General features: G+C 41.4%; 1 protein-coding gene across 1 annotated transcript in view; it reads left to right on the top strand.

Moving 5' to 3' along the window:
* FNIP2 (folliculin interacting protein 2) overlaps positions 1-12,716 on the top strand; it is a 281,392-nt gene that overhangs the window by 28,753 nt on the left and 239,923 nt on the right. The gene's annotated exons all lie outside the window — the stretch shown is intronic.

Raw genomic sequence — 12,716 nt, forward strand, 5'->3', positions numbered from 1 at the left:
AAAGGCCCGGTATACCTTTTCGTCCCTCCCCCCATATTTAAAAAATTGTTTCCCATGGTCGACCCCAGAAAGGACTTATGGCAGACAGTCCCCAAGGTCGAGGGGGCGGTTTCTACTTTAAACAAACGCACCACTATACCCATAGAAGATAGTTGTGCTTTCAAAGATCCTATGGATAAAAAATTAGAAGGTTTGCTTAAAAAGATGTTTGTTCAGCAAGGTTACCTTCTACAACCAATTTCATGCATTGTCCCTGTCACTACAGCCGCGTGTTTCTGGTTCGATGAGCTAGAAAAGGCGATCGATAGTGATTCTCCTCCTTATGAGGAGATTATGGACAGAATCCGTGCTCTCAAATTGGCTAATTCTTTCACCCTAGACGCCACTTTGCAATTGGCTAGGTTAGCGGCGAAAAATTCTGGGTTTGCTATTGTGTCGCGCAGAGCGCTTTGGTTGAAATCTTGGTCAGCGGATGCGTCTTCCAAGAACAAATTGCTTAACATTCCTTTCAAGGGGAAAACGCTGTTTGGCCCTGACTTGAAAGAGATTATCTCTGATATCACTGGGGGTAAGGGCCACGCCCTTCCTCAGGATAGGTCTTTCAAGGCCAAAAATAAACCTAATTTTCGTCCCTTTCGTAGAAACGGACCAGCCCCAAGTGCTACGTCCTCTAAGCAAGAGGGTAATTCTTCTCAAGCCAAGCCAGCCTGGAGACCAATGCAAGGCTGGAACAAGGGAAAGCAGGCCAAGAAGCCTGCCACTGCTACCAAGACAGCATGAAATGTTGGCCCCCGATCCGGGACCGGATCTGGTGGGGGGCAGACTTTCTCTCTTCGCTCAGGCTTGGGCAAGAGATGTTCTGGATCCTTGGGCACTAGAAATAGTCTCCCAAGGTTATCTTCTGGAATTCAAGGGGCCTCCCCCAAGGGGGAGGTTCCACAGGTCTCAATTGTCTTCAGACCACATAAGAAGACAGGCATTCTTACATTGTGTAGAAGACCTGTTAAAAATGGGAGTGATTCATCCTGTTCCTTTATGAGAACAAGGGATGGGGTTCTACTCCAATCTGTTCGTAGTTCCCAAAAAAGAGGGAACATTCAGACCAATCTTAGATCTCAAGATCCTAAACAAGTTTCTCAAGGTTCCATCGTTCAAAATGGAAACCATTCGAACAATTCTTCCTTCCATCCAGGAAGGTCAATTCATGACCACGGTGGATTTAAAGGATGCGTATCTACATATTCCTATCCACAAGGAACATCATCGGTTCCTAAGGTTCGCATTCCTGGACAAGCATTACCAGTTTGTGGCACTTCCGTTCGGATTAGCCACTGCTCCAAGGATTTTCACAAAGGTACTAGGGTCCCTTCTAGCGGTGCTAAGACCAAGGGGCATTGCAGTAGTACCTTACTTGGACGACATTCTGATTCAAGTGTCGTCCCTTCCTCAAGCAAAGGCTCACACGGACATTGTCCTGGCCTTTCTCAGATCTCACGGGTGGAAAGTGAACGTAGAAAAAAGTTCTCTATCTCCGTCAACAAGGGTTCCCTTCTTGGGAACAATAATAGACTCCTTAGAAATGAGGATTTTTCTGACAGAGGCCAGAAAATCAAAACTTCTAAACTCTTGTCAAATATTTCATTCTGTTCCTCTTCCTTCCATAGCGCAGTGCATGGAAGTAATAGGTTGGATGGTAGCGGCAATGGACATAGTTCCTTTTGCGCGAATTCATCTAAGACCATTACAACTGTGCATGCTCAGTCAGTGGAATGGGGACTATACAGACTTGTCTCCGACGATACAAGTAGATCAGAGGACCAGAGATTCACTCCGTTGGTGGCTGTCCCTGGACAACCTGTCACAGGGGATGAGCTTCCGCAGACCAGAGTGGGTCATTGTCACGACCGACGCCAGTCTGGTGGGCTGGGGCGCGGTCTGGGGACCCCTGAAAGCTCAGGGTCTTTGGTCTCGGGAAGAATCTCTTCTTCCGATAAATATTCTGGAACTGAGAGCGATATTCAATGCTCTCAGGGCTTGGCCTCAGCTAGCAAAGGCCAAGTTCATACGGTTTCAATCAGACAACATGACGACTGTTGCGTACATCAACCATCAGGGGGGAACAAGGAGTTCCCTGGCGATGGAAGAAGTGACCAAAATCATTCAATGGGCGGAGACTCACTCCTGCCACTTGTCTGCAATCCACATCCCAGGAGTGGAAAATTGGGAAGCGGATTTTCTGAGTCGTCAGACATTTCATCCGGGGGAGTGGGAACTCCATCCGGAAATCTTTGCCCAAATTACTCAATTGTGGGGCATTCCAGACATGGATCTGATGGCCTCTCGTCAGAACTTCAAGGTTCCTTGCTACGGGTCCAGATCCAGGGATCCCAAGGCGACTCTAGTAGATGCACTAGTAGCACCTTGGACCTTCAAACTAGCTTATGTATTCCCGCCGTTTCCTCTCATCCCCAGGCTGGTAGCCAGGATCTATCAGGAGAGGGCATCGGTGATCTTGATAGCTCCTGCGTGGCCACGCAGGACTTGGTATGCAGACCTGGTGAATATGTCATCGGCTCCACCATGGAAGCTACCTTTGAGACGAGACCTTCTTGTTCAAGGTCCGTTCGAACATCCGAATCTGGTCTCACTCCAACTGACTGCTTGGAGATTGAACGCTTGATCTTATCAAAGCGAGGGTTCTCAGATTCTGTCATTGATACTCTTGTTCAGGCCAGAAAGCCTGTAACTAGAAAAATTTACCACAAAATATGGAAAAAATATATCTGTTGGTGTGAATCTAAAGGATTCCCTTGGGACAAGGTAAAAATTCCTAAGATTCTATCCTTTCTTCAAGAAGGTTTGGAGAAAGGATTATCTGCAAGTTCTTTGAAGGGACAGATTTCTGCCTTGTCTGTGTTACTTCACAAAAAGCTGGCAGCTGTGCCAGATGTTCAAGCCTTTGTTCAGGCTCTGGTTAGAATCAAGCCTGTTTACAAACCTTTGACTCCTCCTTGGAGTCTCAATTTAGTTCTTTCAGTTCTTCAGGGGGTTCCGTTTGAACCCTTACATTCCGTTGATATTAAGTTATTATCTTGGAAAGTTTTGTTTTTGGTTGCAATTTCTTCTGCTAGAAGAGTTTCAGAATTATCTGCTCTGCAGTGTTCTCCTCCTTATCTGGTGTTCCATGCAGATAAGGTGGTTTTACGTACTAAACCTGGTTTTCTTCCGAAAGTTGTTTCTAACAAAAACATTAACCAGGAGATAGTCGTGCCTTCTTTGTGTCCGAATCAAGTTTCAAAGAAGGAACGTTTGTTGCACAATTTGGATGTTGTTCGTGCTCTAAGATTCTATTTAGATGCTACAAAGGATTTTAGACAAAAATCTTCCTTGTTTGTTGTTTATTCTGGTAAAAGGAGAGGTCAAAAAGCAACTTCTACCTCTCTCTCTTTTTGGATTAAAAGCATCATCAGATTGGCTTATGAGACTGCCGGACGGCAGCCTCCTGAAAGAATCACAGCTCATTCCACTAGGGCTGTGGCTTCCACATGGGCCTTCAAGAACGAGGCTTCTGTTGATCAGATATGTAAGGCAGCGACTTGGTCTTCACTGCACACTTTTACTAAATTTTACAAGTTTGATACTTTTGCTTCTTCTGAGGCTATTTTTGGGAGAAAGGTTTTGCAAGCCGTGGTGCCTTCCATCTAGGTGACCTGATTTGCTCCCTCCCTTCATCCGTGTCCTAAAGCTTTGGTATTGGTTCCCACAAGTAAGGATGACGCCGTGGACCGGACACACCTATGTTGGAGAAAACAGAATTTATGTTTACCTGATAAATTACTTTCTCCAACGGTGTGTCCGGTCCACGGCCCGCCCTGGTTTTTTAATCAGGTCTGATATTTTATTTTCTTTAACTACAGTCACCACGGTATCATATGGTTTCTCCTATGCAAATATTCCTCCTTTGCGTCGGTCGAATGACTGGGGAAGGCGGAGCCTAGGAGGGATCATGTGACCAGCTTTGCTGGGCTCTTTGCCATTTCCTGTTGGGGAAGGGAATATCCCACAAGTAAGGATGACGCCGTGGACCGGACACACCGTTGGAGAAAGTAATTTATCAGGTAAACATAAATTCTGTTTTTTATATACACACACTAATTACAAGAAAACAGATCACAGATTAGGATGGTTACCTTTTAATAGCCATTCAAATCCCTTTGTGTCAACTTGTGTGCATGTTATCAGGCCAAAATCACCAGGGTATGTAAACTTTTGATCAGGGTCATTTGGGTAGTTTCTGTTGTCATTGTGATATATCAAATATATGGAAGAATGAAAACAGCATCAATCTGCAGGGAGGTGCACGTACCCAGGTCCTGCCAATGACCTCCAATAATATCCAATCCACAAAAAGAACAGCACCATCCAAAGACAAGTTAAAAATGTATCTTTATTGGGACATCTCCAAACACAGCACAAAACACGACGTTTCGGTCAGATGACCTTAATCATGTGATTAAAAACAAGACCTATAACCACTCCTTATATACCCACCTTGGGGGAGGTGATAATTACCTATACAGGTGAATTTTATACATTCTATTTCAACATTGAACTCTTTAGCACCCTCTAGTGGTAAAACAAGGTCATTTATCATTCTTACACATTACTTGGCAAACTCACATATGGAATGAATAAAGAGATAGATTGGAACATTACAATGTGAGCTAGTTCCACTTGAGATTTATTCATTTCTGTCAACATACTGGCTATGTGGTTGAAAACATTTATTTTAACCATATATGTGTGGGATATTATCATATCTTTCCTCAGGGGTTTTGCATTTTTTCATATATCTATTGAAATGTTATAAGTAATTATATATATATATATATATATATATATATATATATATATATATATATATATATATATATATATATATATATATATATATATATATATATATATATATATATATATATATATATATACACTGTCATCCCTTTTTTTTGTTTTTTTCTGTGAGTTTGCCAAGTAATGTGTAAGAATGATAAATGACCTTGTTTTACCACTAGAGGGTGCTAAAGAGTTCAATGTTGAAATAGAATGTATAAAATTCACCTGTATAGGTAATTATCACCTCCCCCAAGGGTATATAAGGAGTGGTTATAGGTCTTGTTTTTAATCACATGATTAAGGTCATCTGACCGAAACGTCGTGTTTTGTGCTGTGTTTGGAGATGTCCCAATAAAGATACATTTTTAACTTATCTTTGGATGGTGCTGTTCTTTTTGTGGATTGGATATTATTGGAGGTCATTGGCAGGACCTGGGTACGTGCACCTCCCTGCAGATTGATGCTGTTTTCATTCTTCCATATATTTGATATATTGACTGCCTTGGATTACGTGCATCACTGCTGCTGTGTTATATTACAAGCATAATGGAATTAAATGGGACTGAACCTCTAAGCAAAACGTTTACTTACAGTGACTTGGAAGCCTCATGGATTACTACCCTGGTGCGGGGTTCAAGAACTTTTTTACAAACCCCACCGGTTGAAAATTCATCCAGAGAATATGAAAGAATATCCAAAAAGAATCTAGCCTATGACCTACATGCCACTACATTGGCAGAATACTATCGAGTCCGACGGATCCCTAGAGGGCTACGTATGAATGTTAGACCTACTCTGATGTGTGAAAATAAAGAATATTGTGAAAAGTTTACTCACATACTCAACAAATGTTCCTTTGATTTGCTGGTACTAACTGTGGAGTACTTACAGCGAGATTTAGATGTGCAGAAAGAAGAGTTGACAAGATTGGAGAGTGTACTGAAAGCCTCTTTGTCATCTGAAGATCTGGACAAACTTCTGACATCTGTCAAGACAACTATTACAGAATTGAAGACAACGATAGAGAGCCGGAAACGACAAAAGTTCCATAGAGATGAAGAAGATTACAGAAACGATAATGTGTATCGTTGGAAGAAGGACACTCAGGATGATGGAAAAAGATCAGGCGCACCCCATTGGCGGAGACAACGCCGTTGGCGTAATGACGACACTAGCCAATCATCATCAGCCAATACGTCGGGGGACTCAGACGGGAGCGGAAGCGAGGCGGCCGCAAACACTGCCGCAAGCAAGAAGAAGTCGGCTGCGAAAGCACCAAAAGCTCAGATAATAACTCGCAGCAAAGAACATCAGAGAAACCGGAACTAACGGTAAACATCTCTGCATATGCTCTTAATGATGTCGAAAGAGAAGTACTACAGAAAGGACTATCTTTTTGTCCGGTTGCTAAATGTGACTTTTTTGAACTACGTGATCTTTTTTCTTTTTTCAGGAATATTAAGTTAAAGGCATATTTTGCAACATTAGAGTCTAAGAGTAATGACATATTGAGATGTAATGAATTGCTACATGATGAAAATCCCTTATCTTTAAACACTTTAGATCTTAAAAACAAAAGTTCTTTTACACCTAATGTCTATAACAATAGCATTGAAACATTTATACAGCTAGTGTTAAGGGATATCAATATATTGAAAGAGAAAAATCGTATATCTATAACATCTAATAGGCATAAGAATTTCTCTAAGGCTGAATGGCTTGCCCTGTCTAAATTAAAGGAGAATAAAGATATTATTTGTAAACAGGCCGACAAGGGTGGCGCAACTGTCATCCTAGATAAAACATACTATATACAAGAAATTGAGAAACAACTTTCAGACCAGAATGTATATAAGGTTTTGAATACTGATCCATCTTTTGGGATCAAGAAATGTCTTGTTAACTGTGTGAATAGGGCAGTGTGTAATGGACTTATTTCTGTAAAAGAACAGAAGTATTTAATACCTGATTCATTCTCTATACCAGTCCTTTACACACTGCCCAAAATACACAAAGATAGTTGTGCTCCACCTGGACGCCCCATAGTAGCCAGCACAGATTCTATTCTATCTAATGTATCTAAATATCTTGACAGAGTACTAAGACCGTTTGCTACTCAATCTGTGTCTTACATTAGAAATACTGGGGATTTTATAACAAAGTTAGATTCCTTAGAATTACAAAGTGACAAATTTATCTTATTCTCATTAGATGTAACATCATTGTATACATCAATCACACATGAGAGTGGGATGGGTGCTATGAAACAAACCATTATGTCTAGTGGTAAATTCTCTAATTCTCAATGTCCTTTTATTCTTGAGCTACTACAGTTAATTTTATACCACAATTATTTTCTTTTTCAGGATACTTTTTACATTCAATGCCAGGGGACTGCAATGGGGTCCAATGTCGCCCCCACATATGCCAATGTCTTTATGAATACTTATGAAGAGAGGTTTGTATACACTCAGAAAGCATTCCAAAAATATGGATTATGTTGGTATAGATATATAGACGATATTTTTGGCATATGGGGGGGGGGGTGACATTGGCTCACTGCAGTCCTTTGTAGATGACCTCAATATTTCAACTAGACACATTAAACTTAAATTGGTATGTAGTGAGGTATCTATAGATTTTTTGGATACTACTATTCAAAAGAATGGTAGAGAACTAAAGGTTGATTTATTTAGGAAAGAAAGTGATAGGAACAACTTATTGAAATATGAAAGTGCACACTATCCACCTCTTATTAACAGTCTTCCCAAGAGTCAGCTCTTAAGAGTTAAAAAAATTGTTTCAGATGATCAGCTAGCTCACAATAGACTTAGAGAAATGGGTAATCTGTTTCTACAGAGGGGTTATCCAAAGCCCTTGATTGAACGCCATATTAAAGAAGTAGAAAATATCCCCAGACAAACTATTCTTAAAGGAGAATATAATTTAGACAAGAGAAGAATAAAAATAAACGTATGATTTTCATATCTAGATTTAACCCTTTAAGTAATAAGATCAATAACATTATTAAGAAACATTGGTCCACCATCAAAGATTTGAATCCTAATGTTATTGATTTCCAACAGTTACCTATGCCTGCATACAGGTGATGTAAAAATATTAAAGATTTATTAATAAAAGCAGATATAGGTTCAAACAGTGTTATCTACTCCCAAGTTAGGGTGTTTCCCCTGTCTCAATTGCTGTAATTGTAATAATATCATTAGAGGGGATAGCTTTCTTCACCCTCTTAATGGAAGGAAATATAAAATACCAGGCTTCTTTACTTGCAACTCTGATTATATAATCTATTTAATTAAATGTCCTTGTTCCAAAATTTACATAGGAGAGTCGACTAGGAGAATAAGAGATAGAATAAATTAACATAAATCTAACATACGGTGTGGCATTAAAGAAGCCCCTGTTGCCAATCATTTTTTGACTGCAGGACATAATATTTCTCAATTGAGATTTCAGATAATTGAGCAAGTTAAGAGACCAAGAAGAGGGGGGAATAGACAAAAATTATTAAAAAGTAGAGAGACTTTTTGGATTTATACTCTGCAATCCCTCATTCCATATGGAATGAATAAAGAGATAGATTGGAACATTACAATGTGAGCTAGTTCCACTTGAGATTTATTCATTTCTGTCAACATACTGGCTATGTGGTTGAAAACATTTATTTTAATCATATATGTGTGGGATATTATCATATCTTTCCTCAGGGGTTTTGCATTTTTTCATATATCTATTGAAATGTTATAAGTAATTATGTATGTGTGTATGTGTATATATATATATATGTGTATATATATATATATATATATGTGTGTATATATATATATATATATATATATATATATATATATATATATATATATATATATACACACTGTCATCCCTTTTTTTCTGTTTTTTTCTGTGAGTTTGCCAAGTAATGTGTAAGAATGATAAATTACCTTGTTTTACCACTAGAGGGTGCTAAAGAGTTCAATGTTGAAATAGAATGTATAAAATTCACCTGTATAGGTAATTATCACCTCCCCCAAGGTGGGTATATAAGGAGTGGTTATAGGTCTTGTTTTTAATCACATGATTAAGGTCATCTGACCGAAACGTCGTGTTTTGTGCTGTGTTTGGAGATGTCCCAATAAAGATACATTTTTAACTTATCTTTGGATGGTGCTGTTCTTTTTGTGAATTGGATGTCATTGTGATATAAAAAGAGTAAACACAGTTGATTGATAATAAATGGCTTCAGCCAAACACTAACCATGAGTGAAAGAAAAGTTTTTGTCTTATCATTCATATTCTCTGAAAAATGGCCAAGAAATCATACATTCTGCCAGGGTATGTAAACTTATGAGCACAACTGTATATATGTATGTGTATATATCTATCTATCTCTGGAGGTGGCAGTGTCCCAGTTATGGAGGATTCTTGGAGACGGATGTCTCTGATTCAGACTCTACTTCTTGCGAAGAATATGAATTGGCCCGGGTGATACATGCCCATCAGTTATGTTCCGAATGCCGTTTTAGAGTGCTCTGTTCCTCGGGATCGGGGAATCGTGTGCCCACTGAGCCATCCGCCTTTGGGGATTCTATTTCTCACGAGACGAGTTACCTACCACCAACTCTTACTACGCATGCAGGTAACCCAAACGCTACTTATCCTTTTTAGGGAGTGTGACCTGTTCCCACCGGAGGTTACGACACGGTTCCGCATGGCCATATCTTTGGCACTGGAGCATATGCACCTCCCGGGAGTGTGCTTTCGATATTGTCCATTTTTCGTTAACCGGGGCTCATTAGGCGTGGGATCGCCTGGTGCAGTTCAGCCTTCCGGGGGAGCGACTGTCCCTGAGGCTTCAGGGGGTCAACCTTTTGGGGCCGGTGTTTCCTTTTGTCCCGGCGGAGGTATGTTGCGCCTTTTGTTATAAACTGGCACGCCTTCGTGTTCTATTAAGGTACATTTTTGGCGTTGCTGGAGGATCCGACTCTTAATGGGTCTGGGGATTCTCAGTCTTACTCTTTGACTGGCTTGCATACATAGACATAAGGGGATGAAGTAATCTTCTTATAGTCTTTTTGTTATTTGTGTACCCTTTTCCAGTTCTGAGCTTGGAAGTCTCGGACCCCTGTTGGGCTGGTCCTGCGGGTCTGCCCGTTCTTCCTGGGCAATAACCTACGGGTTGCCTTTTATTTTCACCCGGTGATGATGATTTTTTTTTGGTCCAAAGCTCATGTTGTGGGTGATGTTTCCTTCGGGAACTTTCTTCTCTGGAATTTTGTGGTCGTACTGTTTACAAAAGTTTGTCTGACTGTTCTTTATCCCTCCATCATCGGGGGAGAATCTATGTGGCCTTGACAGTGCTGGGGCCCTTTGGTTTCAGACTGGTACTGACTGGGTACAAATCCTTCTGTCTTTGAGGCCTAGTTCAGACATGTGGCACCTTTTTTTATGTCTGGTGAGGGCATCTAGTGATCACAATATGCTTTGTGTTGTTTTCTTTTATTTTACAAGCTTTAACTAGCATCCTAAGAGGACTTGAGGGTCCGTGGTTGCTTAGGGGCATGGGGGATTGGTTCAGTCCTCAATCGCCTTTCAATCTAGTGGGCCGAGACTCCATTGATATCCGCGGCTACATTCTCAGTCGTTACCGTTTTTTTTTTTTTTTTTCCCCGGGAACTGGAGTGTTCCTTCCCGTTGTGGGTTGGAGGCTTGGAGGATTTAGGTCCTTCATACCTCCGTTCTTTTGGTTTTGCCTTTCATGGTCTCTTTGGAAGTGGTCCTTTTAGGACTTGTTCCTTTTAGAGGTTCTCTTCCTTTGGGTTGAGACTTCTGGATTTTATCCGTTTTTTCTGACGGCTTTGGGAGTTAATTAGGAAGTGAAGGCCGTGAGGCTCTGTCTTCCTTCGGGAGTTAGTCGTCTCCATATAAGGGGCGATAGGAGGTGTTGTCTCTTTCCAAGCTTTTTGCTTAGGGGATATTTTTCTGCCTGGGTTCGGGATGCTTTGCATTCTTCTCCCTTGGGTGTGGTCCTCTGGAACATTAATCTGAAAGGATTATGGAGACTAACCTTTCTTTCTACTCTTTCGGGTGACTCTGTTCTCGTTCTCATTTCCCTTAGTGTTGCCCTTGGGGCCTCTGGGCTCTAGAGAAATTGCGTGACTTTGTTGCGGCCTAGTACCTTGCTGGGGGGGGTGTTGACCTCCGGCTACGGTTGTTCTCTTCCCTTTTGGGCTGGGAATTACGAAGGAGTCCTGTACCCGTTCCCCTGTGAGGTCTGATAGCTTCAGATGGGGTATCTTGTGTTCCCTGGGGGTTTCGTTCGTTCTAGGGCGTTGATTCTGGGTCCAGGGGTCTTGTCTTGGATCCTTCTTGGATGTCTGGAGACTTATGTTCCTGTGGACTGGTTCGGGACGACTCAGTTTTTTTCAGGGACCCTATGTTGCGGCATAGGGGCTTGCTAGCAGGAAGGCCAGAGTTCACATCCACCTTCGGGTACTGGTTATAAACTTTAAGGCCTGACTTGTCCTTCGGATGGAGTGTGCTCCTCTATGGGGAGTTTTTTCTCTTTTGGGTCAACTGTGGTGTCTGGATGATTTTTCATTCGGTCCGTGTTTTGATCATACTGTGGCTTCATGTCTTGTGGACATGTACGCTGTTCTTATCTGTGCCCTTCCCTTTTGAGGGGATAGTTTGTCTTCCTTATGAGCTGGGGTTTCCTCTCTCTGGAGGGTCTTTGTCCTGCCCTGTATGTAGGAGGTTGGATCAGGTGGCTTATTTCTGTAAGGGGCAGCATCTGTAGCAAACAGAGGATTGCAAGTTAGATCCTCGGCGAGGTCTCCTCAGCCTTTCCTCTTTTCGAGGATAATAAAATGAGCAGCGCCTTGAGTCCCTTAAGGGGGATTAGCTGCGCTTTACAAGTACAATCATGTCTTCTCCATGCCTTTTCTTCTTGTGGAAGAATATGGTAGTTTGTTCCCTTTCTTTAGTAAGGGGTGTGTTGTTTGGAGACCGACTGCTGAGGGACGGTGTCTCTTGGAGGCTGTTGACTCAGTCTAGTCTAGTTCCTGCGGTCTCTAGAAAGGCTGTGGACTATCTGCGGGTCAGTGTCCTTGGGCCTTTTTCTTTTTTTTTTTTAAAGTTGTTCTCGGCCCTCAGAATGGGCCGCCTCTTGTACCCTCCCGTTTTTGCATTCAGTGTCCTCTATAGCTTGGGTATTGTTTTCCCTAAAGTAATGAATGCAGCTGTGGACTCTTTTCATTTATGAAGAAAAACCTTAAATTATGCTTGTCTGATGATAATTTTTGTTACTTCAGATGGAAAGAGTCCACAGCTCCCCGCCTGTATTTTTTCTGTGGGGCGTCTGTTATTTTTGTTCTGGCACCTTTTCACTTGGATGTATCTGCTACTGTTCCTTGTTCCTCTGCAGAATGACTGGGGGATGAGGGAAGTGGGAGGAGTATTTAAGCCTTTTGGCTAGTGTGTCTTTGCCGCATCCTGGTGGCCAGGTTCTAAATTCCCAAATGTATTGAATGCAGCTGTGAACTCTTTCCATCTGAAGAAAAGAAAATTATCAGGTAAACATAATTTAAGCTCTCTCACTCTCCGGTCTTTTATTGTAGCAGACTCATGTTCAAAGTTCTGTATGCTGTTCAAATATAATACCTACAGCTCATTGATGTTAAATGAGCATAACCAGAGAGGTATATGGTAAAGGGCCATTATAGTGATACACATGTAATTCAATCACTAGCGACGCTACAGTGCTATGTGTTTAACCCTTGCAGATGGGATTAAACACATAG

The sequence above is a fragment of the Bombina bombina genome, chromosome 2 (assembly GCF_027579735.1).
Source record: "Bombina bombina isolate aBomBom1 chromosome 2, aBomBom1.pri, whole genome shotgun sequence".
Classification (NCBI taxonomy): domain Eukaryota; kingdom Metazoa; phylum Chordata; class Amphibia; order Anura; family Bombinatoridae; genus Bombina; species Bombina bombina.